This window comes from Lissotriton helveticus, chromosome 4_1 (genome assembly GCF_964261635.1).
Source record: "Lissotriton helveticus chromosome 4_1, aLisHel1.1, whole genome shotgun sequence".
In the NCBI taxonomy this organism is placed as follows: Eukaryota; Metazoa; Chordata; class Amphibia; order Caudata; family Salamandridae; genus Lissotriton; species Lissotriton helveticus.
Genome location: NC_136063.1, coordinates 346,142,405 through 346,169,252, shown reverse-complemented (window position 1 = coordinate 346,169,252; position 26,848 = coordinate 346,142,405). Strand labels below are relative to the sequence as shown.

Here is a 26,848-nt window from a genome sequence, read left to right as displayed (position 1 = left end):
GGTTCATTGACTTCCAGCGGAAAAGGAGAGGTAATGACGCGGCTTCAGGGTGATTGTATTAAAGACAAGTTTTGTGCAAATACTGACGGTATTTGAAGCCAATTAGGTGGTGTGCTAGGGGTGGCAATCTGCCAATTTCGGGGCTAATCACTCGGAAGAGTGGGAGTGCAAAAATAGAGGGAGAGAGAGAGAGAGAGAGAGAGAGAGAGAGAGAGAGAGAGAGAGAGAGAGAGAGAGAGAGAGAGAGAGAGAGAGAGAGAGAGAGAGAGAGAGAGTGCAACGGCAGGCTAAATAGTACACGTGCAACAGAGAGGGTGGCAGTGTATTCAAGAAAGGCTATTTAGTGCATTACACAGTAAAAGGCATTCACGGGTCTGCGTTAGAATCTTGTAATCATGCAGTTTGAGCATTAGACAGGGTAGAGGGGACGTGCTTTGAGAAAAAGGAAAGAAAAAAAGGAGGTACCATTTCGTCGCACTTTCTCGCATTCTCGGTCCTTCGACCAGTTGGGTCAACGCCTCAGTCACACACACACATTCCCTCATAGTTTCGCATCATACGTGACATGGGTTCATTCGTCCGGTCTGGTTTAAGGGTGATCACTTTTTATCAGGTTGTGCTAATTTTGTCAGGTTTATTCGATACGTGAGTAGTTTGCAGGCGTGCTTAGACACCACCTTGCGGCGCTAGTCCGCTTCGTGTATTAGACATGGCAAGGCTTCAGATCTTCGCCACACCTCGGCTGTAATCTCTGATGTAACCTGCAGAGGGAGGAAAAAAAAAGGGGGGTGGGGGAGACAGCATTCGCGCATATTCAAACACATGGATTCATAAGTCCTTTACTTACCTCTTACTCGTCTTTCCTCCTCGGGGCAGGGTCCCCGGGGATATGGTTTCTGGAGTCGGGGGGGGGGGGGGTAGTGTGTCCATATAGGTCGTGTGCGGGGAAACGAAAAAAAGGAAACCAGAGGTGCTTAGTGCGAGGTATTTAGTCAAAGGATGTATCTCACTATCGGGATCCTTAAACCTCTTTCAACGCTGTGGCGTTCTAAGGTTCTTCGGTTCTTGGGTCAGCTCCGTTCCCTGATACTTTGGAACGTTGTACTTTATCACATTTACATTATTTCATTTCACCCTCCTTTTACATTCTCTCATTTACACCGTTCGTTTTACCCATCCTTGGAAGTCAAGGTCTTCCTCTACGCGAGAGTTCATGAGTCAGTCGCGTACTTTGAAGGCGGAGTGTCGTGTTGTCGATCCGATCCGTCCTCCAGGGCTGGGCAACCATCTTCTTTTAACCTTAAAGAGAGAGCAGAGTAGGGTGCACAGAAAAGAACTTTCCTACCGATCCCACATTTTTTTTAAAATAAAGCATGCAATACCCGTCCATAGTTTCAAAAACTTTATTTTGCAAAATCACTTCAGCATGAGGTTTATGAGGGTGCGGTCGTATTTGGCCGGTCGTGGCAATGGCTAAAGTGCGTACAGTGGGGGGGGGGGGTGTCGTTTTGCAGCAATAAAAACATCGGGAAGTTTTACTCATTCATTTGCAAGAAGCTAAAACGTCTATTAATTGGCTGGGGGTTCGGGGGCATTTATTTTCATAATTTAGGAGCATAATCATAATAGTTGTAATCAGATTTCCTATATGCATACCGTACGTGTGCGTCGTAAATGAGGTTTACATCAGTTATAAAAATATAATACATTGTACATTTGTAATCAACATTTGTAACGGGGATCCTTTCGTACTGTTCGTCGAGTGAGTTCTCCTTGTCTTTTCTAGCCAAGTGTACAAAGGATCATATAAAATCTCAGAACATAAAGTTTATATTAGTGCGAAGGAACACCACGAGGTGTTCGTAAGTTCCGATTGATACCAGCGCCATTTTGGGCGGGGCCGGCTCAGTCCGGAAGCAGCATCAGGGGGAAATGTTTCCCATTACTGGCAGTTTGGACCAGAGTCCTTTTCGGCAGTTCTAGAATTCATGCTAACAGAAGGAGTGGCAATGTCATGTTTGTTTCGTTGGCGATCAAGGCAGCCGTCCCTTACCGGAAGCCCGCAAAGGCCGGAGGCTCCGCCGGGGACCCCCGCAGGATCCCCAAGGCTGCGGAGATGCTGTCGGAGATGGGGGCTCGTGCTCCAGGGGGCAAACGTTCGAGTCACATCGCTGGTCAAAGTCACTCCAGTGGCCGGGGCCCTTCCAGCGGACCCAGACGCCACCCTGAGGCCCTCCAGGGGCCACTCTCGTCGAGTCTGCAAGAGTGGAAGAGACCCCTCGGAGTGAAAGGAAGAGGGCTCTGCCCTGTGAAAGCGGGACGCTCGGCTGGGGCGCAGCTGTGATGCCCCCACCTGGGGGCGAGGGAGACTCGCCCGCGCCGTCTCCCCCCTCCGGGGCACCCCATGCTGCTCCCCCTCATCGGCCCGCACGAAGGTCCCTCCCCATCCGGTGTTCCCCAAGTCCTGTGCTCAGTGCTGTGGGGGCATGGCCACCTGTGGCGCGCACTCGGCGCGGCACGAGCACCAGTGCAGTCACCGCAGGTTCGGTGTTCCGAAAACATGGCCACCATTGCACGTTCGGTGCTGCGCAAGCACTGGGGTGCCACCATGGTGTGCTCGGTGCTGTGGAAGCACCGGCACCATCGCCTGACTGGGGGTGCTCGGCGCCGGGCCGGGGGCTGGGAAACCTCCCATCGGTGGAGGTGGGAGAGGCTCGTCCGCGTCGCCTCTCCCTCCCAGCCCAACCCGGACAAATTGCTGCGGAGGCACAAGCAGGACACCCCGCCGTCCAGAGCCGCCGCGGCTGTCACGGAAGAGAAAAGGAAAAAAGGTGCCTCGCTCTCCTCTGGACATGCGGCGGGACCACCCACAACAGCCCGGGCCGCTGGCTCCTGCCTCTCCTCCGGCTCCCCCATACGTTAAGATTTCCTGACCAAGAGTTGGCGGCCGGGCCCGCCTTATATGGGTTGCCGTTGGTTGGGCGCAGCCGCAACCCTGCCCTACCTTGGAAGGCTCCAGAATGGGGGGGGGCGAATGTTCTGTTTGACCTTCACCTCTCTACAGTCCACCGCCATTACTCCTTGTTTGTTGTGCTAAATTAAAAGTTCAAGTTCATTAATGGTCTACGGATTTTGTTTTACCATTTCTTTCTTTCCAGGTTGTTTTTATGCTAAGTTTCTGCTAACAGAGGTTGAGTAACACGGAAACACGTGTAGAGGGATGACGCAGATTTGTACATTACATATACACAAACTCAGACGGGGGACAGTACAAGTACGACATACAAAGACCCAAGATGAATATAAAACAGTTATTGGTTATAATTATCTCTTTCCGTCTGTGAATTTAAAACGAGGCTGGGTTCCCGTCTTGTCGTTGCCCGACCTAGGAGAACTTGAGCATGCCGCTGAAATTGTCCTGGCGAAATCTGTGCCATCGGGCATAATCAAACGTGGTGGTTCTGTCTGGTCTGTCTATGTAAGTCGGGTTCTTCTTTGTCTCGCGCTTTTTCTCGTACTGCCGGCCTGTCGTTCCTGTCGGCCCTTTGCCTTTACTCACGCTCAGTAGAGTCGGGCATTGGGCTTTCCAGTGTCCGACATACCTACAAAAAGCGCATTGGGCTGGCCCTAAGTCTGGTCGTCTTTTGCATAGTGTCGGGGGATAAGTTGTGGGTAGCGATGTCCTGGGGTTGTCCTGTCGGTATATTTCTCTACTTGGTTTGTCCTCGTCTTTTCTCTGTCGTTGCATAGCCTCTCTGCGCCACATACCGAGACTGTCGAGCATAATTGGCGTTGTCTTATTATTTCGAAGGGCTATTTCTAACGTTTCTATTTTATCAAGGTCAAAGGATCCTGCCAGTGGCCACTGTTTGTTTTGACTATCTTCGGTATACCTGTGCCACAATTTATTATAGGCTATGGTGACTAATCCATAGTTTATGAACATGTCCTTATTAGGGGTGCCTTCTAGTGGAGCTATATGGTCCACCTCTAATACACGGTCCGGGCTAAACAGGCTATTAATCAGTGGGGAGAAGACAGACATGACGGCTCGTAACGAGGGACTAAAAAGTCAGCACTGCCTATCTTATCACTAGGTGCAAAGACCGGACAGAATATTTCTATTCAACGTTGTTTGCAGGCAGTGAATACCTCATGGATCAAAAATAACAAAAAGACCAATAAATAACAATGGGGAGAATGAGTAGGTCCGCAAAGATCTGCGTTACCTACCCTTTTCACTATCTGCAAAAAGGGTGGTCTCTTCCCTGTTTGCAGACAGGGAATCTCCAGGAAACAATAGTTTTGCGAACAACAGTTCAGTTTCAAGTAATTATTGAGTGGGGGAGAAAAGATAAGCACGGCTGCTGCCCTACTTATCCTCCACTGCTTGCAAAGAGAGAGCCCGTTGTTTCTCCGTTTGCAGACTGTGAATCTCCAAATAAATAAAAAGAGCAATACTAGTATTTTTAAACAATCAAGCAATCAAGCAATTTTTTCGCAACTTGTCGTGGTAACACGACCTTACCCGGACCATGTGGACAGTTTCTTGTCTTCCGAATCCAGCGCCCGATCGTCCTCTTTTTCTCGTATTTCTCACGGCACTCCTGATGGTCCCCAGTCAGGACCGTAGATCACTCGAGAGAGGTCTGTTCGGAACTAGTGAAGTTCGGATGATCGGCTGCCAGACGAGGGTCTATTGGGCAAGAGCTCTCCCGATCGTTGCAGTCGTTCACTCTGTCGTCGGGACCTCTCCCACTGGATCCACGAGTCGCTGATGGGCCCCACGCTTGGGACGCCAATTGTAAAAACCTGAGGCGGGTCGGGGACAATCGATATTTGCCCGGCGGTATTGCCTCTGTGACCCTCTAGTTAATTAATCAATGAAGAGGCAGGCGCTGGAGACTGGAAAGCAGGAAACAAGGTTTTTATTCTCTCCGGAGGAGAACACAACGAAACGGACAGAAGGTATTGTTCTGAGGTGCTCTAACTTACGTTTGAGGCCTGGCCCCTTATATACAGTGTTTATGGTTTTTATTACAGTTTACATACATGTGACAAAGCTTTGATATACGGAAAGACATTCCCGGAATCCCCCTTTTGGGCCCGTTCCCACACACATTTACAGTTGAAGTCCCCACCCTAGTCACAACAGGTGATGAGTATCACGCAGCTGGATATTCCGCCGATTCACGGAATGTGGGGGGTTTGATCGGATCTCATGGAATGGGGGCTTTGATCAACTCGGGGATCCTTTGATGGGGGAAGCTTTCTATTGTACGGGGAGGGGCAAGGAATGGTATCGGCAGAGCTGGGTGTCGGCCTGGGAACGGGGAAAACAAAACGGGCACACGGGGAAAAAGGGGGTTTGCATCTAAGGGCCGGAGATCATGAAAGGGAAGCAGGGAGGTGTCGCGCTGGGAACAGGATGAGGGCCTGGGGCAGAGCGGCGCCGAAGAGGGGTTTATGACTCAAGGCAGGTGCAAGCAGGGGGTGGTCAGCGTGCAGGCTTAGTGAAGGCGAAGGGCTATGTCAGGGGCCAGCAGCATGCAAAAGGGTTCGCTCTGATCGGGGCGTCTTAAAAATGGCGGGCGCGCACGACAAAAGTGTGGCATCAGGGGAAGAGGCAAGATGGCGCAGATAATGTTCACCAAAACGTACTAATTTTCAACACTTGTTGTGGGTGGGTTGGGTAACCTGTTGGGTGAGATTCAGGCAGTTGAGAGTCTCGAAGAGCTCTGTGGCATGGGAGCCGGCATTGGTGTCGTTGAACCAATAGTTTAGGTCGCCGAGGAGGGCAAAACTGGAGTGCAATGTTAAAAGGTTAAACAGCTGTTCACTCAGGGTGGTGGAGAAAGATGGCATAGGATGGGGAGGCCGGTACAAGAGTAGAAGGGTAAGGGTGCCGGTATCAGTTTGCACACTGATAAGTAAATTGTCCACTTTAGGGATGAGGAGGGAATAGGAGGAGACGGAGTTCAGACGTTTGGATATGATGGCTGCCACCCCACCCCCGGGCCATTCACCGAGGCGGTCGGCATGAAGGATGTAATAGTCAGGGGGGAGGGCGGCCAAGATATCAGGGAGAGACTCTGAAGTTAGCCACGTTTCCGTGAGCAGGAGCATGTCCGGATTGGTGTTAGATAGCAAGATGAAAATGTCCTCAGAATGTTTAACCAAAGAGCGGTGTTTAAGTATAACACCCTGATGGTCATGACATTCCTAGTCGACATGACTGATGGGGTGCTACCGCTTAGGTGGTGTCGGACGGGGTGCATGATCCCGGCAGTGCGTATACGGTGGATAGCCGTTGGAGGTGGGGAGGTGGCGAGGTGTTGCAAATCTCTGAGGATTTGAGGGGAGTACGAGATATGATGGTCGGCGTGGCGTGCCCTAGGGCCTGACCTGGCGCGGACGGGCGCAGACGGGCTCGCCTTTGGCGCGCCTTCGGCGCGCCCGCTGCGCTCGTCCGCTGCGCGTCCGAGAGATGCACATTATTTATAGGGTGTGGAAAAGTGGCGTGGGGGCGTGGCCTCGCAAAGGGGCGTGGCCTCGGTCCTCGCCGAGATGGCGGCGGGAAAAGTTTGTGGCTGACTAACCAAGACAAAGGGCCATCACCTGACTGGAGAGAAGTATAATGGATCAAAGTGGTTCATCCACCCTTACTTATGCATTTTTTTGCTGATATTATTTATATTTGGATGTGTCCAGCCACTGTTGTTCACAGCTTTTAGCAGTGCACAGTGGATCTTCACAATCTGGTCTTTTTTTAAGCCAGGCCATGTGCCCAAAATCCCTGATGCCCAACAACAACAATGCGTAAATTTTGGTCAGCCCTATGGATGGGTCTATGTCCAGCAAGGGTTGGCAGCAGGCTATGTTTTTTTTCTTGCATTAACGTTTAAGGCCAGGCCCTGCCCTGCACATAATCCATGCTGTAATCGAATTGTAGGCTGTGCGCAGTGGGGGTTGAATAAAGGCCACACCCTCAACTGCCTTTGCACTCAATACCCATTGTGCTGCATAATGAATGCATTAGGCCATTCCTAGCTGTCCCTGTCCCTGACCTGAGTCAGTCCCCTTGTCACTGAATCAGCGCCATGTATCCTTCGGCAATGCACAGTAGGGTCTGGGCTCAGGGCATGTCCCAAGGCGAATCGCTACTAATTAAGACAGTTTCACCCAGTTATTAAAACAGTATGAAATTCCATGTTATTAGCATAGTAGTGCTCAACTGAATTGAGAAAACAATGCAATTTGTTTCACAAATACCATTTTAGTGTCGACTGGCATAATAAAACTACTGAGACCCTACTCACAAACAGTAATTATGGTGATGCTCTTTGTCTGCATGGATTTAACTCTTTTGGCTCTGAGTATGGAAATACACATTTGTTTATATTCACTGTACATGAGAAAACAGCATTGCATCAACCATACAAAGGATCCACCCACTGAAATATGTTATTTAACCACATTGTTACAAAGTTGAATAATGTCTACCCCTGTAGCTCCACTGAATGTACCTACAATCTGATTTACAGTACACGTTTCCATCAGAGCACAACATTTTGCAAAGAGATAAGGGCTTAAAGAAGTCAACTTAAGCCTCCCCAGCATGGGCAAAGACTGTGACAGTACATATCAATGGAAGAAGGTGCTGTGCTAATGCAAGGTGAATCTACTAAATTCAGGACTGTGATTGAAGGTCTATCTTATTATTATTATATGATTTTGTAAAGAGCATAGCTAATCTGTCAGGGTTTCCCAGTGCTGAGCATTTATGGTATACCATTCGAGTCTTAACAATAGAGCCCAGTTCAGAAGAGCCAAGTCTTTAAGAGCTTATGGGGAAACCGAAAAAGATCAACGGGATCTCATAGAAACGGGAAAAGTGTTCCACAGCTGGGGTCCTAAAAGGGAGAAAGACCGGCCACCTTCACTGGTTCTCTTCATGCTGGGAACTGTGGAAAGATTAGTATTGCTTGATCGCAGTAGACAATTGATATGGTAAGGTGGCAACATCTTCTGATGTACAATATTTGACTGCACACTAGTGACCCCTTGATATACCACCAGAATTTCTATTTTAAAATGTTTTGCTAACAAAATATGGTAGTCAGCATTCTGATTGGTGAAATAGTGTGAAGTTAAATAGACATAGGTAATTATAGGTTTACTATACTGAACTTTCTCATATGTAACTTGACAATGTCTGTGTCTCCAAAGTACCTAGATGTGGAGGTAAAACAATAAATCTATATTAGCTACAGGATTTTGGAAGCATAATATGTGTGTGCTGAATATTTGGACACAGCATTGTTCATCTTAGATAACAGTAACAATCAAAGGTTGGAGGCGAAACCTACACTGCATGTTTCATGCAGTGAGCAGCAACTGGAATACTAGTCTTGGAAAGTTAGCATAATAATTCATCCTCCATTAACATTGATGAGGGATTACAATTGGGAGAAATGCCCCATTGTCTAGGTACTACGGTGGGAGCAATAAATGTTGTTTGGATCGTCAGCATTGAGGAAGCACATATGTGGCATTGGGTGTCTGCCAATATATCAAAGCTATGTGCTCTAGTCGTACCTCAGGTAAAAGAACATTCCTTTGCTATACTATAACTCTGAAGATCCTAATAAACTGTCAATAGAAGTCAGGTAATTTGACTCTTCAACTGGGCTGTTCAGAGATGGAAGGTATCCTGTAACACCTATGGAAGGATATACATCACTAGCAATTAACAAGGGGTTATTTTGTTTTTGCAGAATCTCTGTACCATGGATAGACATAACAACAGAATGAGGGAGCATGGTATTGAGCAAAACTTGCTAACCCCACGCTCCACCATTCTGAAAACACAGGGATGCACTGGATTTTCAAAGATATGGTGCAACCCTGCATTTATCCTAGCGCTGGCGCTACATTAAGCTACCTAATGCCAACACAGGCACCCTTTCACCATAGTGCAAGGGTCCCTGCATTGGGGGAATGATTGTTTATCTGCAGGAAGGTTCACCTTCCTGCAGATAAACAATCACAAATGGTGATTTAAAACAACGATTCTCCCCTGCCTTCCGCGGGAGCTATACTTAAAGCCCTGATTTTGTAAGCCTTGTTTGTCCTTCACAGCGCTCGCCTCGCGCTTTTTACTAAAAACTTACCCTCTCATTCCGGGACCTCTCCCTTGCCTGGTAGTTTCCCGCGCAGCCGAGGTAGACGCTGCAGCGGTCCCAGGATCCCTCGCTCGCCGCCTTCAGCGAGCCGCTCCCCCAGCCACGCCCACTCTCTCTGGCCACGCCCTTAACGGCCCTATAAAACATGTGCTTTCCCCGTACGCGCAGCGGACGGGCGCAGCGGGCGCGCCGTTTGCGCGCCGATGGCTTGCAAAGCAAATAATGCTAAGCCCCTATCGCCACAGGAACATCAGAAAAAGTTACGTTCCTTTGGCAATAGGGGCTTGTAAATATGCCCCTCAGTGTTTGCTGAGTGTAGGGTGAAGACAAATTGTGATCCATTAAGCCAGGAGAAAATACTGTAAGATGTTATGGGAGTGTCTATCTGCTGAATGTTTTCCCTGAGATTGTTTCTCAGTCTGGTGACAAGTACATTCAGTAACCCATTCAGTTCCTTGATCATGTGCCTTATCAAACTTTTCATGAGTGGTAAATTTGCTGCTCACTAATTTATGGATGGTAGTGACAATAATAAGTACGCAAAGATTTCTAATTCTTCAGAAATGGGATTACAAATGTACCTCCTGTTTAGAGTAGGGCGTGTGGCTTGCTCCATCATAAACGTGGCAAATCCACTGTATTACAAGTACATTTGGATATAATGCACTTGCAACATGGCTAACGAGATATCCATCACATTTGTGATGAAGTAACCCATCTGATGAACTCTAAACCAGGTCCGTAGTCCACATCAGTACAGCTTGGTAATTTCCTCAAACTATAAAGACAGTTACAGATATCCTTAGTCTAAGGTTGCACAGAGAAACGTAAAGGGGATCTTACATGCTGCCAGCTCATCTGTTTAAAAAACCCTTTAGTTACCAGGCAGGAACACAGGACACCAGACACCAGAGATTGCAGACAGTGTAGCATACCCAAAAATCTGTTGTACAACGGAGTCTATCAGGAACTTGTAGATTCATTCCCAGCAGGGATACAGAAAAGTGATAACATCTATGTCTTAGCAGTGAAAAGGTATTACATTTGTAAGACAAATATTAGTGGGCTCAGACCTTCACACTAGTGACATATTTCTGTATACATACTGAAATTTCATACAATGCAACTTTGCATAATTCTGAGAGACATTATTGAAAACTGGCAAAAAAAGACAGCCTCCTTTTCCAAAATGGCATGGCGGCTATGGAACTGAGAGCCAGGGACTCGGCGTCGGGGACGGAGCTGCCGTATCTTGCTGCCTAGACTGTCGGAAGGCTCCCCCGCGTGGATGATCGGCGAGCTACTTTATTCCTGCCTGAACCCCTGCATTAACTCCTGGTTCCTTTGTCGCGGTGTGGTGCGCCGCTTTACAGGATGGGTGATGCCGATGCATTGCGGCATGGAGGATCTAACCGGAGGACATCGCAGATGCCACATCGATCAGTGGAATAAAGGACTGCTGCCTCAGAGCGTGCTCTCTTCATGCGGCTCCGCTCATCTTCATCGGGATTACTGCTGCTGTTTCTCCCGCTAGGTCGCTGTGAGAGTCTTGGGATGGCACCGGGAGGTTCCTTTCTGCCAGCCGGTAAGCCTACGCAACGGGTGATCTCCCGATTACGCTGTGAGTCGCGGAGGGCCTAGTACACTGCCAACGCGACGTGAAACTTAAGCGCGGGGGAAAAGTGGCATCTCCCTCCCCCTCTTATCCTTCCTAGCATAGCGTCTGCTCTTTGAGACTCAGGGACCCGTTTCCATCCTCCGAGGGCCCCAACCTGAATACACTGACTGGTCCCTTCCCCCACAGTCAGCACCACGCATTGGGGCAGCCCTCTCAGTGCAGAAATGCTGGCTTACAGTCTGAATGGAATGCTCAGTGCAAGGGCCTCAGTATCTCAGTACAAGCGACAAGACAAACAGCTGAGTCACGGGGTTAAGCCGTCCCGCTTAAGCATCACTCCTTACATGGGACTTGCCTGATTCTAAAATAGTGCCCAGACTCAATTTCACCTTAACAGTACTAGCTTGGAGCTCCTATACACGTTTGCGAGGTGTATTAGAGGCCTGCTCTGCTTGAGAGAGCACGAAGGCGGTCTGCTTGCGCCAGCAGTGAGGCTGCCTGTTTTACATATTCGTATGTGGCTGCACCGACTGATTCATCGAGCACGATCGTATTGATTGCTATGGCTTACCTGCATTGGGAGGCTTGATATGATGCAATGATGAGTCGGCAGGCCTGTTGACATCTACCAAGGCTGGTGAAAGCATCTGCGGCCACCTTTTATGAGCTCTGCGACCGCCATTTATGACTCTGGGGGTATGCAGAACAACCTCGGATCTTCAATGAGACTGACACCTTTAAACTAACTCACAGGTGTATTTTGCCCCATGTCTCGGCGTTGCTCCGCTCCTGCACTGGGCCCTTAACGATTGGGAGCTGCTTGTATGGTATGCAGTGAGTTGTTCAGTACCCACAGGGACACGAGTGACAACTAAGCTACGATGTAATCACCCCACACAGTGATCGCTCCTGAAATACTGACTGTACCTGCCTAAAATGATGGCCACAACAAGCCCTCCTGTGTCTCTCCTGACCTTATTTCCCTCCTCCCCTACCCCTCTCCGCTCTACTCTTCTACACTCTCCTGCTACTGACCTTTGCCTTCACCTGTCCCGGCCCTTAGTCCCCTCCCTGTGTATCTGTGAATTTTCCCCCATCAATGGAGATCTAGGTATTTTGTCTGATGCCCGATGGAGCTACCTCGTTTAGCTAATGGGGAGACAGACAGGGGATTCCCTCCTTGGCCGTCACCTACCCAGTCGGTCTTTAGACAGACTTCCTTACTTCTCTCCTGTCGTCTCTTCCCGCATCCCTCCTCTATTTATGTCTCTCCTTCTCTCCTCTATCAATGCATTGAGACTGAACTATTTTGTCTGATGCCTGATTGAGCTACCTGGTTTAGCTATAGGGGAGATGGGCTGTGGATTCCCTCCTTGGTCGTCACCTACCCAGTCGGTCTTTAGACAGACTTCCTTTCGTCTCTCCTTGTTGTCTCTTCTCTTACCCTACCTTTCTCACCTCCCCTGCCCCCTCCACTACTTTTCTATCTACTTTCTCTCTTCTCCTAATGTATTGCCTATTTTTTTTATATATTGTGTAATTTGTTGATCTTTTATGTTACATTGCTGATTCTCATGTAAAGCGCTCTGATACCTTCTGGTCTAGCCAGCGCTATATAAAACTCTTTAAATAAAATAAATACATAAAATAAATCTCTGTTTTAGAACCAGAGTTCTGCTTTACTTTAACACCTTTCTGCTGAGAAGAAAAGCCACTGGTAAGTCAGAAGAGGGACAGGGCACAACTTTCTTTAAAAGATGTAAATAGGCTTTCATAATCTGTCTGGGGAAAATCTATGCCTAATGCATTATGCATAGAAAGAGGAAGTAACAAGGAGAAATGCGTTTTTCCACAAAAGAGGAAGTAACAAGGAGAAAGAAACAATTCTCTTCATTACACCTCTCTGTGATAGGTGCACTATTTTGGCACAATCATAGCTTTACTACCATTACTAAATCTGGCATTGCGTTACATTCCATGAGTGGATGCATGGGAACGCCTAGTCTCCACACCAGGAACACCAATCACAATGAAATATATCACAATACAATGCAAGCCACTGCCTTACATTACATTTCTTGACAAATTCACACAAGACTGTGAAATAGCCTCATGTATACATTGTAAATACCATGAAAGGACTTGTATTTCCTTGTGACTACTTGCATTACGCAAGGACAATTCAAGTCCTTAATAAATCTGGGCCTTGGTTTAGTAAATTTAGAGACAGCGCTGCTGGGTTAGACAACCTATTGCTGATTCATTGTATATTAATGCAAAACATAACATCTGCTGTAGATTACACACCTGTCATGAATGTGTTACAAACATCAGAAGCTGTCTATTTAATAAACATTTGTTTCCTAAATCTACACTTCCAGGGAGTTGAATCTGCACAGCTTGCTCGTATTTATTGGTTATAGTAAGAAAGTAAACATTGTTCGAGTTCAATTTTGTTGGTAGGACAAAAAAGTTAGAAGAGTTTACTTTTCCCGGTACATTTTTTGTGATGTATCACAAATTGTGTTGGAATGCAATGTCTGTCAGCATTAAGTCCCTCAACCAGCTGACCTCATGAATACTCTAATATGGCCAAATGTTCTTTTTGGCATAGCGGAATCCCATGGATGGAAGCTATTAGTTGGATTTGCAAATTCAATTTCTTTCCAAAGCAGGTTGCTACCTCACATTGGCAGACAAGAAGTCAGTAAGTTGAAAAATCATTTGATAGATAATGTATTGTCCCAATTGTAATGTGGTATTTTATAATTCATTTCCTATGAATAAAGAAAGATGTTTAGCAACATTTATGTGTCACAGACTATTATCACCTAATTTACCTGTGTGTGCGTGTATATATATATATATATATATATATATATATATATATATATATATATATATATATATATATATATATATATATATGTATATGCACGTCCCATCCCTCCCTCACTCAAAAAAACGGCAATATATAGTTTATTGTACTCGGCACATATGTCATAACTTTTTTCATGTGTATTTGTTTTTAACAAAAGTTAATTAAACAAAACCAGGATACAAGGCATTACGTTTGTGCAGTAGGGTAAAATCACATTGAAATTGCCTCGTAAATAAAAGGAGAGCTGTTTTCCTGTGAAAGTAATTGTTATGTGCGATCTTTGTGGTAGTAATCAATGTTTTTCAGTATTCATTACATACGTCAATTTTGCTATACTGTTTTAATAAACTGGAGTTTGACAGGGTGTGTAAAATTAGCCTCATTTGCTTCCATATAACTACACAAAACATTGGCAAAATGATGCCCTTCATTTTGCGCTATATTTTTGTGCAAAATTGGTGCTCACATCAATTTTGGTGTAAGGAAACATTTGAAAAAATCACAGTAAACAAAAGCTGCTTGCATTCTATTATACTTGTGTATTTGCTGTAGATTTTTAGAGAGAATTGGGCATAATTATGCAAAGCGGCTAATGGCTTATTTTCATGAATTTCTAGTAACAAACATAATGCAAAATACCTGAAATTACACAAAATATGTTATCATAATGGAAATTTCATCCAGGCCTAGAATTTGACCTTTGCACTCTAGTAATAAATGTAAGAAAGCACATTTAGCCAAACTGCTACAAATAATATTAAATAATATTATTGGGCCACATTCATTTTCACTGATTTTCTTTTTTCTTTTTTAAATGATTTTATTGTACATCCATGATCGGGCAGAACAGAAACAAAGAAGAGAAAAAACAATATATAAAAAAACAACACAAGGCATAGAACAAAATCAAAGCATAGTACCACAGTCAGCGGTAAGTACTTTCCTACAATAAAGGAAACCATACATAGTACATAGCAAAGCAAACATGACCACAACAAAATGTAGCACTAAAAGAATTATAAACTCATATAGGTCACCACTGGTCCCCAAATTTCAAGTCTGAGTCTCTTTTTCCGTTTACGTTTCAAACAGTATAGAGAATGTTCAATATTGTAGGATGCCAAAAATCTAGCCCTCCACACTTCAAAAGATGGGGCACCCTTCTGAAGCCACATTGAGGCAATACATAACCTTATTACAGCCATGGCCAAAAACATAACAAATGTATATTTAAACATGACTGAGTCTCTATCAATTTACTCATCTATCCCCAGTAACACATGAGCATTAGTTAATCATACCGTTCCACCCAATATCTCCTCCAAAAATTTCTCAACATGCCCAAAGAAACTATTTAAATGCATACATGAATAAAAAATATGTAATATAATGACATCGTCGGACTGACAACGGAAACACTTCCCATCATTAATGCCTCCCCATTTGAGCATTTTAACTGGGGTATAATATAAATTAAAGATAGTCTTATAGTGCTCCGCACGTAAATTAGCAACCAAAAATAGTCTTCCAGCCATATCAATCGAGGTTTCAATCCGGGCCCCAACCCGGCCAAGCCGGGTATCCCATTTTAGACTATGTATTTCTAAATCATTGCCCCTAGTATTCAGTAATAACAAATACAAGTGTCCAATACGGGAATTCTTACCCACCGCTTCGATGATTAGATTTTTATCTATATTCCAGTGCTGTTCATACAGATAATCGCAAATTTGAAGGTATTAAAAAAATTCACAGCAGCGAATTTGAAACTTGTCCACTAACATTTCAAAAGAGATCAAGTTCCCATTCCAATAAAAGTCCCCAATTCTTTGAACCCCTTTCATTCGCCACTGCTCTACTATCTGATCCCAGAATATTGACGGAAGAAGTGTACTCGCTCAGTGGCCCACCCCACTATTAATTTGTGGGGATTTAAATATACACCTTGGGCCCTCAGGGCTACGAGATAATAATTTTGTCTATAGTGGAAGGAAACTTCAAGTCTATAAGGCGCTTCAAACATTAATAATGGATCATGGCCTGGTGGATGCTTGGGCCGAATTGAGAGGGGATGAACCGGGTTACACTTTTTATTCGTGTCCCCATCAAAAACTTGTAAGGCTTGATATTTTTTTGGTACCACGGACAGTGTTGATGGGGGCTAGAATTCAGGTGTACCCACGTATAACCTCGGATCATGGCCCGCTCGTATTAAGCCTGGCAGGATGGGAATCAAACCACGTGCTTTCTCCTTCGATAGGAAACTGCTGTGTGATACCGTATTTATTAATACGTTTAAAATTTGGTTTTAATTTTTTTTTAACATTAATCGGAAAACGGCAGGAATAGCATGTGTGTGGGATACTTTCAAGGCCGCTTTTAGGGGGGGTTGTGCTCAGTCATGGTTTATATAAACAAAAGCAATTACGTGCTGTATTCCTGGGTTTATATGCAGCATTGACGCATGCAGAAGAGCAGTTGGTGACAGAGATCCAGGGTGGGTTGGATATCACGGATTCTTTGACTGAAGTAGCCCGATGTAAAGCTAAGAATAATTTGTACTGGAGCACAGAGACGGCAAAGCAATATGAGATTAAAAAACACCTGAATTATGAGTATGGGGAGTCTAGTGGTCGGTGCCTCGCTCAGAAATTACGAACCAAAGAGGCGGCCCAGAGGATCAATGCAATTAGAAATATTCATGGTGAGCTTATAGAGACAGAAGCTGGGATCTTGGAAGTGTTCCATGACTTTCATGAGACTTTATACAAAGGGGAGGAATATGACATGTGAACAGGCGAAGCCTTGGCTCTGGAGTTCTGTGATAGTAAACTTAAGGTACAAGAGGCAGATCTTCTCGAGACTCCCATAACCTTGGAGGAGCTGGAGCAAGCTATACATAGCTTGGCAGTGGGAAAGGCTGCAGGGCCGGACAAGCTCCCACTTGAAATATATAAAATATTTTTTGACTGCTTGAAATCGGATATGTTGGCCACGTTTAGAAAAGCACAGATGGGCTTTCCCCATCAGTCAAGATTCAAGATTCAAAATTACTTTATTCGGTTAAAAAAAAGCAAGATAACCATGAAAGTAGCATGACAAATACAGTTTACAAGAGGTGAAGTAAACTTATTTTAAGAACACAAAAAGAAAAGAAAACATCAAAGTATAATTCATATATACAATAAAAAACGATCAATCCATTTGAATTAATTTACGACACTTAAAAACCAGTTTTAAAAATTCTGCAATTGAGGCAACCATAAAAATAGTTTCCATTTTCTGGCACTCTATGAACGCTAGGCGGCATCTATATACATTTAGATCCTTGAGGATAGGGATGATAAGATTCTTTCGAGGAAGAGTATAAAATTTACAAAAAAATAATATGTGTATATCTGATTGATGGGATACTTCATCACATGGACAAAGACATAAATCCTTCGACCAACAATTCATCAAGGGGAACGATAATGTCCTAAAAACAATATTCAGTCTAAAACGGGTCAGGAGGTAACGTTCATGGTTGGACATATACAATGAGAGATATGGCTGCAATTTCTCTCCACATAGAATGTCCTGGTGGGCAGAAACAGTCTTTTTTCTCGCCTCTTCCATATATCTCATTTCCTTGAGGTGCACCATACATAGATTTTTCAAATCCCTTCTAGATATATATTCCATGGATTGTGGGTCCTCAAAGTATTGGGGGCAATTTATTTTCCCAAGAAATTTTTTGACGAAGCCTATCCATTTAAAGTTGCTAATATTGTCCAAAGCCATGATGTCCTTTAAAATGACCCGATTGACAGCACATTCCTCATTTGTCCAGACCCTATGCCAAAGAAGAACTGGCTGAATTTTAATAGTATCTGTAATATAGGGTATACCCAATTCAGCATGGCATATCATCGTTGCAGTACTTTGGGGTACGGACAAAATGTGACATAAGAACTTGTTTTCCATGGTTTGAATCACACTAACATTTGAATACCCCCATAATCCAGCACCATAAGTGGCTACAGATATACAGGTTGCATTATAAACAGTTAAAATCTCCTTTATGGGTTTTTTACCTATTTTTTTCATAAAGCATTTTAGGGCCATAATAGTCTTAGAAAATAGCAGAGATCTCGCATGAATTGCTGTAGTCCAGGAGCCACCTTCATGGAACAATATCCCCAGATACGGGAAGGTAGGGGTCCTTTCTAAGGGATTGGTATTTATAAAGATTGGCTTCAAATGCTTGCTTGTTCTGGACCCACAGAACATAGATAAAGTTTTAGAACAATTAATTTTCAAATCTAAACCAAGCATGAAGGTGTTAAAGGCTGTAACCAAAGTTTGTAAAGCCATTGGTGTGCGTGCCATCAGAACGGCATCATCAGCGTACATCAGTGCAGGGACAGGCCTACCTCTCACCATAGGCATGTCTCGGCCCTCCTGCACGAGATGCTTCTCCATTCCATTTATATATAACAAGAATAAAAAGGGGGCTAGAACGCACCCTTGGCGCACACCCCGGCCAATCCCAAATTGTCTACTACATTCACCATTATTTCCGTATCTTACACTAGCAGTGGCCCCAGAATAAAGCTCTCTCAGAAAACATATAATGGCATTGTCTACCCCCAATTCGGCCATAATTGACCATAGTTTGGTGTGTGACACACAGTCGAAAGCTGATGTTAAATCAACAAAAGTGAGGTATAGACGTTGTTTTTTAACCTTTATATATTTTTGTTGCAAGGTGAAAAGATTCAGACCTTGCTCTATGGTCCCCAAACCCTTTTGGAACCCAAATTGGAAATCACTTAACACCCCATTATCCTCAGCCCAGCTCTGTAGTTTTGCTAAAATCACTCTCCCCAAAATTTTTATAGAGGAGTCCAATAAAGAAATTGGCCTATAGCAAGTACAGCTTAGCCTGTCCCCTTTCTTAAAAATTGGGACTATTACCGATGTAAACCAGGTAGGAATTGGGCTATTTACCAAGGCGGCATTAAAAAGCTGAACCAGCAGTGGCCCCCATAATTCAATGTTAGCTTTATAGAGGTCAGCTGGTATGCCGTCTGGCCCTGCTGCCTTGCCCCCCTTAGTCGCCTTCAAACTAGATATAACTTCTGGAAGGGTTATAGTCAAGGTACTGGTAGTGTCTAACCTTAACATCCCCGCATCCTGACCTGTGTCAGGGGTTGGTTCCACAGCCTTATAAAGGGAAGAAAAATGATCCACCCACTCATCTTCTGTGATAGCAATTTCTAAGCGTGCTTTTTGTTCATATAAAAGGGGGGTATTAATAACCCTCCAAAAAGCAGCCGGATCCTTTGATTTTGAGGCAGCGCATAAATTGTCCCAGGCCTCCCTTTTTATCGAGGCCTTCCTATCCTTCAGTGCTAAGTTGTAGTCCTTCCTAGCAATTCTAATTGGGATTACATCCCGTGGTCTTTTATGAATTGCAAGTCTAAGCTTTGTTAAGGCTCTAGTGCAGTTCCTATCGAACCATTTCCTATTGGACTTTAAGAAGTTTTTCCTTTCAACCCACAAAGCTTCCTTTATTGTACTAGAGATGGTATTAAAATGGGTTATTATATCACAGTGCTCTGCGTATTCGTCTAAACAAACCGAGAAACTGCTCATGCATTTACTCAATATTTTATACAGAAAATCATCCGGAACCAATCTGCTCCATTTAAGGTTGTAACCATTTTGAGCACCCAACCTCACGTCCTGGACCATTTGGTCCGGACCTTCTCTGGTATCAGCTGCAACAAATAAGTTCTCCATTTTTAATACCTGTGGCAGGTGATCACTCAATGGTAAATCCATAACATTTGCTTTGATCAATCTACTCGCAGAGCTAAGTGTACATAAATTAAAATCAATAGTAGATGAGGCACCCCGCCCCACAAATGTTGGAGCAAATGGCGTTGTATAATGTGCTAACTCATTAGAAAACCCAAAATTGAAGTTAAAAATCATCTCATTTAGTGAGTCGCCTAGTAGGGTATGTTCAAAATGCGTCAGGTTTACATCTTGTTCCAGCATTAAGCCACAAATACCCTTTTGGCCCTTTTTGCAGAGAGTACAATTAAAATCACCCCCCCATAATAACATAACTTCAGCCCTCTTGCTCTTATCGAGTTCGTTTTGCATTTCTGTAGTTAATGTGTCAAGTACATCCTTAATCATGCTATCTGGACAATTATTATAAAAGTTAAGAAGGACCATCTTTGGACCCTTCCTTGTGTAGATTACTATTTTTTGATAGTAGCTGGATCCAGGGGAGAAGGAGATTTTATCGTATACTAGGAGATTAGATATATATACAATCAACCCCCCCTTAGGTCTCCCATGTATACCACCCACCGCCGGGGTGAAGTATGTTTTATAGCCATTAAGATGTATCGGGGTGGTAGCCCAAGTTTCTTGGAGGGCTAATATTCCCACGTCGGTAATGGCCTCATCCCAGGTTGGATTAGTAATCTTTTGTTTTAACCCAGCCACGTTCCAAAAAAGCACCTTACAGTAATCTTTTTCTGCAGGTGAAATATCTACACTGTCCCCTAGTCTACTGACCAGGTTCCCATGTATAGACTGATCCCCCACCTGTATTTCTAAGGTTTCCTCAGACCCTAGACAGCTTATAGAACCCAAGCCCAAAGCGTTGTTAGGCAACAAGTCATCTTCCTTGGTCTCGGGGAGTCAATCCACTCCTTCTAAGCAATCATACCGGTTGTAACACGGGAAAAATGAAGGGAATTGCGGGATGCCTGTGCACCCTAGATCATAACCTTGAGGATAAGAGTAAGGGGGCCTCCCTTTATATTTCACCGTGTTCCAACCATCTTCATGCCTCCCAGTCCACTGTGTGTTGTGGTACTTATTGTCAAAAGCCTGACCGCTATTACCACCATGGTATCGTTTGTCCCTGGTCCAGCTCCACCTATTATCCAGTTGTTCACCCTCAGGGTAAAAATAGGATAATGACCTAGCCACAATAGACAAACCATAATTTCTTGGGGGCCTCGATGTAATGAATTCAGCGGTGCGGGGATTCTCGAATGTTATCACCACGCAATCACCGTGTATCCTTTTTTTATTATTATTATTATAGCCCACCCAAGGAGCCCTTTCAACCATGAGGATATTGCTTTTAAAGGCTGGTGGCAAAGGGTAATTATCGTTTAGCCAATGTATTGTTTTATTTATAAGTCCCCCATTATTTTCATATGATTGATTATCAGGTTGTGGGACTCCAGTAAGGACCACCACGTATGGAAATGCTTCCGGTGGTAGATGTATATTTCTACGTATCTCCCTTTTTTCAACATTAGTTTTATCCTTGGGAGTTTGCCTGGGTGACGCTACTTTATTAGTTGTGGTTAGATTTTTAGGTATAGGTGTAGATTTTGGAAGTGGATTATTGGTGGGTTTTGGAGGTGGATTGATGGTAGATTTTGATGGTAGATTGATAGTAACATCATTTTTTGCAACTGTGGGTGGTCTATTCATATTTGGGTTTTTTTTTTTGTGGAACTTTATTGTTCGCATTAAAGCTAGGGGCACTAATATCTTTATGGATGTTAGTCAATATTGTTTCCAGACATCGTAGCCTAACCTCAATAGGTTCTAAAAGAGTTTTTAGCATAGCAAAGATGTTGTTATTAGCCATGCTTAGGCTACTACAGTCCTCTCCCCCTCTCGAAGTCCTTAGGCTATTTACAAACGGGCAGGGATGCCCCTTTTTGTGCGCCTCCTGGCGCGCTCAGCCTCGACGCGACTTCCGTCCAGGTCGCGGAGGCTTCTGGGGCTTGTGGTCTTCAACTCCCCCGCTCGGCGGCAGCACTGGTGGTCAGAGGCTGCAGCGGGGGGAGGAGACCAGCGATGTTAGAGGAGCGCGCTAGGCGCCACAAGCAGGTCCCGCGGTGGTAAAGAAGAGCCCAGCGGACAACAGCAACGGAGAGCCAGGGAACTCCGGTCAGCAGCAACAGCAGGTACCCGGTAAGAAACACGCCCACTCCCCAGCAAGGGATGCCCCTTTTTGTGCGCCTCCTGGCGCGCTCAGCCTCGACGCGACTTCCGTCCAGGTCGCGGAGGCTTCTGGGGCTTGTGGTCTTCAACTCCCCCGCTCGGCGGCAGCACTGGTGGTCAGAGGCTGCAGCGGGGGGAGGAGACCAGCGATGTTAGGGGAGCGCGCTAGGCGCCACAAGCAGGTCCCGCGGTGGTAAAGAAGAGCCCAGCGGACAACAGCAACGGAGAGCCAGGGAACTCCGGTCAGCAGCAACAGCAGGTACCCGGTAAGAAACACGCCCCATCAGTCATTGGATGAGGCGAGTATCATTGTGTTCAAAAAGAAAAATAAGTCTGCGGAAAATCCGGCCTCATACCGTCCCATCTCCTTATTGAACACGGACAGAAAGATCTATTCGAAAATCCTCGCGACCCGGTTAGCCATGGTTATATCCCCACTGGTATCTATAAGACAATATGGTTTTATTCCTCAGCGTGGGACGACCAATCATATTAATAGGGTTGTGACATTAATGGACATCGCTAATACTACTGGGGATCCTTTTAACCTTATACTATTAGATGCCGAAAAGGCTTTTGAACGAGTCGCATGGGGATTTTTGTGGGCAGTTTTACAGCGGGGGTTCCGACATAAATTTATTCAGGCAGTACAAATGCTCTATCGTCAACCTAAAGCACAAATTTGTATTATGGGCTTAGAATCTAGCCAGGTGCGTATTTCTCGGGGTACAAGGCAGGGATGTCCCTGCTCCCTGTTACTATTTTCGCTATATATTGATCCATTTTTAAAAATGGTTGAGGCTAGCCTGAGGATCGACAAGATCGTTATTGGGTTCTGGCATACGCAGATGGTGTGGCTATCGTGAGTCGGAACCCCGATACTGCCATGCCAGAAATTGAGTTGCTGGCATTACAATTTGGAGCTGCATGATGTCAATAATAAATGTATTTCATGAATAAAGAAAACCTATTTGCTTCCTTGTGAGTGGGAATCAATGGTTCATTGGTTATTTGATTATTATGTTGCTTCAAAGCTATTTTCTCTGTAGCAGGGTTAGCTGTTCCATAGGAAAGCATTGGGATATCAGTTTACGTGTCAAATTTTTACCTCTACCTAGGAAACCACCCAAGTCCTCTGTATCAGCTCTGGGAGCAAGGTGCTAAAAGTATCTGGCCATTGGAGGACCTTCCTTTGGTGTGAATTTTGAACTTATCCTGCTTAAAGATTTCCTGCCAAAAGTCAATGGCTTCCCTGAGCCTTATCTGATGGCTATCCAGACTTGTGGAGCCCTTCTCAACCACAGCTTACTGCCTTTCACAATTGAGGACTTTTTACTTCCATTTCAGAGACTATGTCAGATGATAAAAATTGTGACTCGGTCAAACTTAGGGGCAGATTTACAACCCACTGTGCCATCACTTTTTGTGACGTACTGGTGGCTCATTTTTCTGCTCCATATTTACAAGGACAGGAAAAGCCACCGTGCTTGTCTTTTCCTGTCCTTGTAAATATGCCCTCTCTACACGCAGCACTTTGTGTGAAAGGGGTGTTTCATGGGTATTGATGTGGGTGTTCCCATGCAACACCAATGGAACAAGACACATTTCCAGATTTACGAGGATTGGTAAATCTGGAAATGCGTCTCAATGCTATGCCACCCTAGAGGTGGCTTAGCGAGGCGCAACAATGAGAAATGTTTTCATTTTTCCTCGTTCTCTCCTCTTTCAATGCGTGCTACATTGTACATGCGTGAAAATGAACCATGTATGTACTCTGGTCACTGAATGTATTTGTGCATGATTGCTCATGTTAGGAAGAGAAAGCTTTGTGCATTGGGCTAATAATGATGAGCTGCACGGTGTGTACGTGAAATCAAGGTTGTCACCCAGAGTGGCAGGCAACGGGCAATGGTGTAGCGCATTTTAACAGAAGACAGCACAAGCCACTTAAGTATAGAAAAAAAGACTTCCTAAAACTACATATAAATACACGTCAATTTTTTAAAGAAATTTAAGCTTCATGTATAATGGACACTCAGTTCTGTGTCCCACTGGATGCCGTATGGGAAAACACCTGCAAGAAACCACTAGACTGCTGTCTACCACTGCAATATTTTAAGAGCCCGATTAGCTGCAATATTCATGGATCATACACATGTGACTGATCTCTGCATCCTTCTGTTGGGAGGCAAGTTACGAAACTGTAGTATCTCTGAGGAGACACAATGATGACACAATGCCTGAAACTGAAGCGACTACAATAATATTGGATACGTTTAAAAAGTTAAGATGATTCGTCCAGACTGACATTTGAATGTAAATAGTTCAAAGGGGTACTACTGAGTGACCTAGAGATAAGCAAGTAATCAGCTTTATATTGTAAGCATATTATTGAACAGAGTCCTTTATACTCTACACTTCCTTTTAAAGCAGTAAAGAAACTATTGTTTGCTTCTTACAGTTCATCACATGTTTTGATATTTTAATTTGACTGGACCAACATTAAGCAACACGTGGGTAGTTCTAGGTGGATTTCCTTGAACAAGCATTTTCAAAAATCCAAACCCCTTCCCTTCTTCTGGCGAAAATACACAATTAATTGCAAAGCGTGTAAGCGCTGCTCTATCGCTACTATATAGTACATTTCAAATGTTCCTTGCGATGGTTTTATCACAAGAATTCTGTATTGGACATATCATTATCAGCAATATTTCCAAAATGCCAAAACTCAGACACAAGACTTCTCATTCCAATTTCCAGGAAACTGAAACTGACTCCTCGTACATATGTGTGGTCTCTTTTCCACTGACCTTCTGGAAATAATGGAAACCATTATTCTCTAAAACTGACAGCCCAGAAAACTCACCAGTAGTCTCTCTGGCTGGTGCGGACTCTTCTGATTGTGCTATGGTGTGTGTGTTTGGTTGATTTGCAATACTATTGTGTCTGTTGATATTGCTTCTTGAGCCAACATGTATATTGTTACAGTTCCCACTGTAGTCAAACTTATTTGCAAAAAAATATGCTAAATTAGAAAAATAAACACAAATAAGTAAATACAGAAACATGAATAACTAGTTAAATCAGAGAAGCAGTCTAGGATTATGATATAAATATATTCATTATACATTGATGTTAATATGGAATAAACCAGCAGCTTAAAATGTCTAGTAAAAAGGTAAAAATACAAGGACAGCTTGAATACTATTTCATCTATTGCCCCTAAATGAAAAACTCAACTGTAAATAAAAAGCCCATAAAGAAAATACCCCCTGGATCCTACAAAGAAAAAAGGTTCTAGGATATTCACAAAACCAGAACCTGCTACTCCATCACCTTATATCGCTGACTGGTCAGAACATTTACTGGAACTATTATACACAGATCAGAGCAAATCAAAAATGGCCACGTCAATGCAGGACTTGTTATTTTGAAAATCGCAACAATTAATTTGCTATTTTGTGGTTACACAACTATAGGCAATCGCCACACCATAATCTGAAAATGGGTTTAGCAACAGCCCATAAGCCTATGTTATTGTGCAACCCGTGTTGAGACCAAGGCCTGAAATACATGTCGTGAATTGCACAAACTTGGTGTGGTCATGGTTGGCCAAACTTTCTAGTAAAGATACTAGTTACTCTCCTCATACTGCACTTCCACATAATCCCAAACTACCACTTACGAGTGAACCATTGATGATGCAGCATCTGCGGGACCATTAACCTCAACCTCTGGGAAATGTATATGTAGGAGGGGGAAATTCCTTACCTCTAATGAATATATCGCTTAAAACGTCACTCCACCCCATTATCAATATATGTCTTTATACCAGGCTTCGAGCAGTGGTAAGAGAGGCATTCCCTACTTATCCTCAAGAACTGTCAGAGAGTAGATTGTTTAATCTTGCAACACCCAGTGCCCTTCCAACAAAAATGACCACCACAATGCACACTGCAACCCTGAGAGACATACCTAAGATGTGGCATCGATCCAGGACCAGATGGTCAGAAGCTCTGTGTGTACAATTGATAGACACACAATGCGAATACTGCAGTTGAGTCACGAAAGAGGATTCTATAAATGGCAGACATAAATGAATGCATTACAATTTCCTCCACCCGGTCTTTTACACCCCAGCAAGGCTGTATAGGTATTGGAGAGAGATAGCGATGTATGTGAAAGATGTAATGCTCCCGCGGCTGATTTCCCACATTGAGGTGGGACTGCAGGATGATCTCTGAGTATTGGAGTATATAGTTCCACACCCTAACCAACATGGTGGGCCTAACATTACAGCCAAGGCCCAGACAACTCTGATGGACTGTGTAATCTAACCACAGAAGGACATTTATTGGACTGGCCGTACTGCTGGGTAAGCGTTGAGTAGCTATGACATGGGGAAGGTAAGCACCTCCCACTGTGGACAAATGGCTAATTGACATGGCGTCTTGCAGTACAAACTCAGAAATATACAGTACCCTATTACCTGTCAGATCACGCCCTAGGGACATTTGGGGCCGCTGCAAACTTACCTCGCTGGGAGGGAGGGAAATGACAATTAAGAATGAGGGGAACTATGCCATTCTGGGTTAGATGGGTTAGCTCACATGAAGGGCAGCTCAACAATCACAATGGTAGCTGGTCGGTGAATCGGATGGTATTGTATAGTAAATGTATTTGAGCATGGGAGTATATCCTGCCAATTTGACAATCTCATTATTTATTTTTCTTATTATTGTTCCTATTTATAGGTCGAGGCTGGAGCCAGCGCGCATGTACTGCTTGGCGAGACTTATTGTAGAGGAGTAGGTGAATGGCAGCTCCACCCACCCTATGCCCATATTTGGTATTGGCTTGTATAATTGTCTGTCCTAAATGCTTGCTTCTGATTCTTCGATAGGCTTGTTAGTCCCTCCTTAGTACCACCTCCTCTTCATTTGTCACCTCCCATGGCGACTAGCCCCTTTACTTCGGTTGTTACATGGTACATGTTATTTAGACTGTGAGCACTATATTCTTTATTGAGTTTCTCCCACTGCAGGCATGGCATGCTTTGCTGCCTTCCCTTTGTCCGTGCCTTCTCCCCCTTGCCCGCCCTCCCGTTGCTCGTGCCTTCTTGTCCCCCGC

At 44.4% G+C, this 26,848-nt stretch overlaps 1 protein-coding gene across 1 annotated transcript in view; it reads right to left on the bottom strand.

Annotated features, from left to right (window-relative positions):
* Positions 1–26,848, bottom strand: part of CSMD3 (CUB and Sushi multiple domains 3) — a 3,006,114-nt gene that overhangs the window by 2,273,403 nt on the left and 705,863 nt on the right. The window lies entirely within an intron of this gene.